Raw genomic sequence first — 6,855 nt, 5'->3', positions numbered from 1 at the left:
AGCATTTATGGCAGATATAATCCACAGTAACCCTTAAACTCTCTTTCAACTCCCACATCTGACAAGAAGTACATATCACTGCAACGGCCATTTTTGCTCCTTCACAATCTACAGACCCAGAAAATAACACCATCTTATTCCTCTACAAACATTGCCCCAGGTTAAATTAATAGCTATGGCTTATATTTTAAGTTTAATCAAGAGACTTATCTCCAAAAACATATAATCAAGAAAGAATCCACTATACTCACTCCTGCAGCCTTTCTCTTGGACAGACTTAAAACAACAATTAACTTATCTGATTCTGTGCTGTGAACTTCGCCCAACAGTTCCTCCAAGATTAGTTGTGCATTTCACTGTTTGTTAATTTTCCCAGATGCACTCCGATGTCCAGCGATACACAAACTCAAATAGCAAAGGCGGTAACTGTGCAGGCGCTCGCTCTCTCTCTCTCTCTCTCTCTCTCTCCTGCACTGACCTCACCATGTGCTTCCTTTGTCTGCTCTTCTCCCTTTTAAAACTACTGTTGTTTTTACTTTTTTTCCAAAGTTCCAAAACAATGCAACAACATATAAAACAGTAATTGCTGCTCCTGGAATTCAAGGAAATCACCTCCAACACCTAAAATACCTCAAAGAAAGGAGCAGCTCTTACAGCAAGACATTTTTCCCGTCCTCCATCTTGGATTACCCCTCTCACTTCTCTCAGTGACATACAAAGTGATAGAAAAGCAGGTATACAAGGAAAAGGCAGGAGATCGGCAGTACGTGACAGAACGAGTGCAAGCACAAGGGTCCAAAGACCCTTGTGAGCGGCACGGTGGCACAGTGGGTAGCACTGCTGCCTCGCAGCGCCAGAGACCCGGGTTCAATTCCCGCCTCAGGCGACTGACTGTGGAGTTTGCACATTCTCCCCGTGTCTGCGTGGATTTCCTCCGGGTGCTCCGGTTTCCTCCCACAGTCCAAAGATGTGCAGGTCAGGTGAATTGGCCATGTTAAATTGTCCGTAGTGTTAGGTAAGGGGTAAATGTAGGGGTATGGGTGGTTTGCGCTTCGGCGGGTCGATGTGGACTTGTTGGGCCGAAGTGCCTGTTTCCACACTGTAAAGTAATCTAATGTAAAGTAATCTAATCTAATCTTCCTTCAGTTTCCTAATTATTCTACAATTCTGTGAAATGAGTTTTGAAAAAGATCACAGAAATGTATACCGTCCCCACACTCCACAGTCAGTGGAATTCAATTAGATTGTAGAAAATATCAGTGCCAGGAGGCTACAGTCTTGGGGATGACCCAAGGAAACTGGGAGGGGGTTTAGAATGGGGTGGGGGGTGTCAACGGACTGGGGGATTGGAAAGAGAAACCGCAGTTAACCAGAGGAAGGAGAGAGTCTGCAATGGGTAGTGGGGAGAGGGAGGCTGCAATAGATAATGGGAAAGTTGATAGTGACATGGAGGGGTCACCACAGAAGTATGCTGACTGGCTCAGCCAGTCCGGAGTGCTGGGACATACCCTGACCTTGGAAAACCACGGGGCTCCTGTCCAGGTCTCCCAGCAACACAGTATGTTAAGTAGTAGAAAGCGAGGAGTGAGGCTTCCTGATGAAGGACTGATGCCCGAAATGTCGATTCTCCTGTTCCCCGGATGCTGCCTGACCTGCTGTGCTTTTCCAGCACCACACTCTTAACATAGTATGCTAAACCAAACTACCAACGTTCAAATATCTTACTTAGCTGCCCTGCCTCACCATTGCAGCACACTCAGATAGCCTCATATCAAATACAAAAACATATACCTATCATATTTAAACATCCACATAAATCCTCATGTTTCTGCAAGTTCTATGTATTTGTGATATCTAATTCTTTAATCCCCTCCAATTTCAGGTCGATTTTTAATTGATTTCACACTCAAATGGTGAAACAGGTTTGCATGTTTCCAAATGGAAGTGAACATTTATTCCAATAATGCAGTGGTAGCGTCTCTACCTCTGACATAAGGAGGCCAGAGTTCAAGTCCCACCTAATCCAGAAGAGTATAAGAATGTCTCTAAACAGGTTTATCAATTTTTAAAATTGCACTAACTGCCATCAACTGATTCTCCCATTAGTTAAATCACTCTCTGCGTTTTCCCCTCCCCCTACCTCAGAAGGCAACACCCAAAGGTTAAGCAGAGGGATCTGTGAGTCCTGAGAATACAAGGGAACTGAATGCACATACCACGCACACACTTATGCTTCCCCAAAAATATCCTTTCCATACGCTGGGCTGGGAGAAGAGGAAATCCCAAGTAAATGTTGCGGCCCCTGATTTGTGTATTAGTTGTGTTGAGGCCTTGCTCAGTGTGAACACTGCCTGAAGCGATCAAAGAGTCAGTGTTTGTGAAGCCCAGCTCACAGGCACAGTGGCTCTGTGGTTAGCACTGCTACCTCACAGCAACAGGAACCTGGGTTCCATTCCATTCCAGCCCCGAGAGGTATCTGTGAGTTTCCTCCCGCAGTCCAAAGATGTGCAGGTTAGGTGAATTGCCCATAGTGTTCAGGGATGTGAAGGTGAGGGGCATTAGTCAGGAGTAAATGTAGAGTAGTAAGGGAATGAGTTTGGGTAGGATACTCTTCCTAGGGTCTGTGTGGACCTGTTAGGCTGAAGGGCCTGTTTCCACACTGTAGGGATTCTATGAGTTTGGCTCCAATCCACACCCACTTCCAGTAGTGTTATTCCTTGGACAAAAAACAAAGTATTACTATTTAGTGCTGTTGTTTGGCTCTTTTGAATGATCAGATTTATTCATTCATTATTCATCAGATTCATTGTTTACATTTTTTATAAGTTCATCAAATTGTTTCTCCACCCTTCAAATCTGTGTGAAATTCATGCTTCATTTGTGCCAGAATCTTATCTTTCTGAAATATGGCTCTGCACGTGAGAAAATTGGATAATGCTGTTTTAAAGGCTAACAGCAGAGTTGCAGGTAGATTTTTTTTTAAAAAGCCATCTCACACCACCACTGAATCTGTGCATTCTATTTACTAATCAAGTAGTTCAGAGATGTTATTACACACCTCAGGAGTTGATCTCAAGCCTCCTGGGCAAAAGTGAGGACTGCAGATGCTGGAAACCAGAGTTTTGATCAGAGTGGTGCTGGAAAAGCACAGCAGGGCAGGCAGTATCCAAGGACCAGGAAATTGACGTTTTGGGTATCAGGAATATTCCTGATGCAGGGCTTTTGCCCGAAACATCGATTTTCCTGCTCCTCGGATACTGCCTGACCTGCTGTGCCTTTCCAGCACCACTCTGATCTAAACTCAAGCGTCCTGACCCAGAGATAGGGACATTACTATGTACCACAACAGCCCCTTGATCTTGCTGGAACTGTTAGGTTTCACCAGCTGCTGTGGTGGGATTTGAACCCACATTCCCTAGAACATTTAGCTGGGTCTCAAGGTTACTAGTTTAACAACATTGTGTTCTCATCAATTCTGTTGAACAGGTCTCACTTTACTTAAAGGCATTTTGCAAGGTAATTTCCCTTTCAATTAACTCACAGTGCTGCAGCTGGGTTACATTAAAGACATCATTCTGAAACACAAGTCACCCGTGACGTTGGAAATCTTAAGCAAATGAACACACCATGCCTGTCTGTAGCGATTGGAACCAGGTGGATCTTGTTGAATATGAGCTCCTCGATTGGGGTTGTTAACCTGGGCCAATCAGGAAGGCCTGGCTGACCAAATATTAACAGGGGATTGGTTAACATTGCTGCCTTACAGTGCCAGGCCCTGAGTTCAGTAACAGTCTGTGTGTAGTCTCCATGGTGTCCTTTAGGTGCTGCAGTTTTTTTCCTACAGTTCAATCATGTGCAGGTTAGGTGGGTTTATCATGGGAAATGCAAGGTTACAGGGATAGAGTAGGGTGTGTGGGTCTGAACATAGAACATAATAAAACAAAGTTATGAACAGGACATTTAGAATCTCCTCAGTTCAGGGGACTGACTCTGAGCTGGCGAGCCACAGACGGTGTACTGTGCACGTGTAAATAAAAGGTGACTTGGTGACGGAGTACCGGCCTCTGTGCAGTTATTTCACTGTCTCACTATTATGTTGAAAAATAACATGCAACTTATAAAAGCTCTCATCTTGCAATTGGCAAACTTTACCTGTTTTGGAGAATGTTGAAGTAAGTCTAGGGCTGATGGATTGGTCACTACTGGTCACTTTCTGGTAAAGAAGGAGAAACAGAATGAAATGATTGACCTTCTGTCATGTTAGGGTGAGTACAGCTGTCAAGATTCGGCACTGGGAATGTTTACGAAGGATAATAGTTTGGCGCTTTGATTGTATAGTCCAGTATCAACAGGAATACTGCTCGACACATTTATCTGTAAACCAGAGTCATAGACTTCTGGAGACCTACAGCACAGAAAAGAGCCCTCCAGTCTGCACGAGACTAAAACAACTGCCTAACAATTCCAATCCTATTTTCCAGCACTTGGCCTATAGCCTTGTATCCCTGGCATTGCAAGTGCACAAGTAAAGAATTCTGAACGAGGGTTTCTGCCTTTCCTACTCTTACAGGCAATGAGTTCCAGGTTCCTACTGCCTTCTGGGTGAAAACCTTTTTCCCTGCATATCCTCTAAACCTTCTGTCTTTACCCTCAATCTATGCCCTCTGGTCATTGATCCCTCCATCAAACATTCCTTCATGTCTATCCTATCTATGACTCTGCATAACTTTATACATCTCAATTGTGTCCCTCTCAATCTCCTCTGCTCTAAGGAAAACAATCAGTCTGTCCAATCACTGTTCATAACTGAAACTCTCTAGCTCAGACAACATCCTAATAAATCTCCTCAACATCCTAATAAATCTCGTCTACATCCTCCCTCCCCACCCCTTCCCACTGCTATCACATCCCTCCTATAACGTGTATTCCAGTTTTGCACACAATACACCAGCTGCGACCTAACGAATATTTTATACAGTTCCAGTTTAACCACCTTGCTCTTGTACTCCACGCCTTAGCTAATAAAGGCAAGTATACCATGTGTCTTCTTAACCACTTTATTCACCTATCCAGATACCTTAAGGAACTGCAGTATATGCATACACCAACATCCTGCTGAATGAAAGAATCTCTAAAGTGCAGATAGCGGCCATTTGGCCTATTGAGTCTGCACCATCCTCCAAAAAATGTCCCACCCAGACCTATTTCACCCTGATTCCTGTAACTCTGTATTTACCATAGCTAAATCCATCTAATCTGCACATCCATGGATACTAACCTGCACATTTTTGGAATGTGGGAGGAAACCAGAGCACCCGGCAAAAGTCATGCAGATACAAGCACTATGTGCAAATTGCATACAGATAGTCACCCGAGGTTAGAATTGGACCTGGGTCCGTGCCACTGTGACGCAACGACGTTAATTATTGAGCCAGTCTTGTGAATGTTCCAAGTCGTTTTGTAATCTCATTTCTATTCTAAACAATCAACCCGTTTTAACTTCTTCTTGTGAGGATAATCCACCTCAGCCACACTTTCTAAGTTATAATTATATAGTTTCATAGTTTATCATTTTCCTCACTATGTGAATGAATAACTTAATGTTCATCCTAGAGATACTTAAATTCAATCTGTTATTCCTTGATACTACAATGACCCAATGTGCTTGAAAAAGCATGTGTGTAATTTTTGTGAAATGTCTCTTTAAAAACACAGTTAAAAATCACACAACACCAGGTTATAGTCCAACAGGTTTAATTAGAAGCACACTATCTTTCAGAGCGTCACTCCTTCATCAGGTGATAGTGGAGGGCTCAATCCTAACACACAGAATTTATGGCAAAAATTTACAGTGTGATGTAACTGAAATTATACATTGAAAAATTGATTGTTAAGTCTTTCATCTATGAGGTAGCAGTGCTAACCACTGTGCCACCGTGCTGCCCAGCCAATTTGATTCACTCACCGCCATATCAGGAAATAGTTGGACGCAATGGATACTGCAAAGGACATGGGCCCTGACAACATTCCAGCAGAAGTCCTGAAGACTTGTGCTCCAGACCAGCCGTACCCCTAGCCAAGCTCTTCCGATACAGTTACAAACTTTGGCATCTAGCAATGTGGAAAACTGCCCACGTATGTCCTCTACTTAAAAGTAGGACAAATCAAACCCAGACAATTACAGCCCCATCAGTCGATTCTTGATCATCAGTAAAGTGATGGGTGGTGTCACCAACAGTGCTATCAGGCAGCACCTGCTCAGCAATACCCTGCTCAGTGATGCCCAGTTTGGGTTCCACCAGGGCTGCTCAGCTCCTGACCTTGTCACAGCCTTGGTTCAAACATGGACAGAAGAGCTGAATTCCAGAGGTGACTGCATTTGACAAGGAATCCATCAAGGAGTCCTTGCAAAACTGTAATTGGGGGCAAATTGTTCACTGGTTGGAGTCAAACCTGACACATAGGAAAATGGTTGCAGTAGTTGGAGGTCAGTCACCTCAGCTCCAGGACATCTCTGCAGGAGTTCCTTAGGGTAGTGTCCTAGGCCCAAACATCTTTAGCTGCTTCATCAATGACCTTCCCTCCATTGTTAGGTCAGAAGTGGAGATGTTCACTGATAATGGCACAATGTTTAGCACCATTTGCAACTTCTCATATACTGAAGCAGTCTATGTTCAAATGTATCAAGGTCTCGACAATATCCAGGCTTGGAAAAGCACAGCCAGTCAGGCAGCAACCGAGGAGCAGTAAAATCAATGTTTTGGGCATAAGCCCTTCATCAGGAATGAGGCCTGTGCGCTGGGGGAGCTGAGAGATAAATGGGAGGTCGATGGGGCTGGGGGGACGGTATCTGGG

The 6,855-nt window shown here is 44.0% G+C and overlaps 1 long non-coding RNA gene across 1 annotated transcript in view; it reads right to left on the bottom strand.

Annotated features, from left to right (window-relative positions):
- Positions 1–5,400, bottom strand: part of LOC122556942 — a 19,507-nt gene extending 14,107 nt beyond the window's left edge. The window contains exons 1-2 of the long non-coding RNA XR_006313718.1: positions 5,279–5,400; positions 4,153–4,213 (exon numbers count right to left, since the gene is read on the bottom strand). This is a non-coding gene — a long non-coding RNA (uncharacterized LOC122556942). The remainder of the gene's footprint in view (positions 1–4,152; positions 4,214–5,278) is intronic.
- Positions 5,401–6,855: the final 1,455 nt, after the last annotated feature.

The sequence above is a fragment of the Chiloscyllium plagiosum genome, chromosome 14 (assembly GCF_004010195.1).
Source record: "Chiloscyllium plagiosum isolate BGI_BamShark_2017 chromosome 14, ASM401019v2, whole genome shotgun sequence".
NCBI lineage: Eukaryota > Metazoa > Chordata > Chondrichthyes > Orectolobiformes > Hemiscylliidae > Chiloscyllium > Chiloscyllium plagiosum.
The sequence above is the reverse complement of the archived record's forward strand: the minus strand, read 5'-3'. Positions and strand labels throughout refer to the sequence as shown.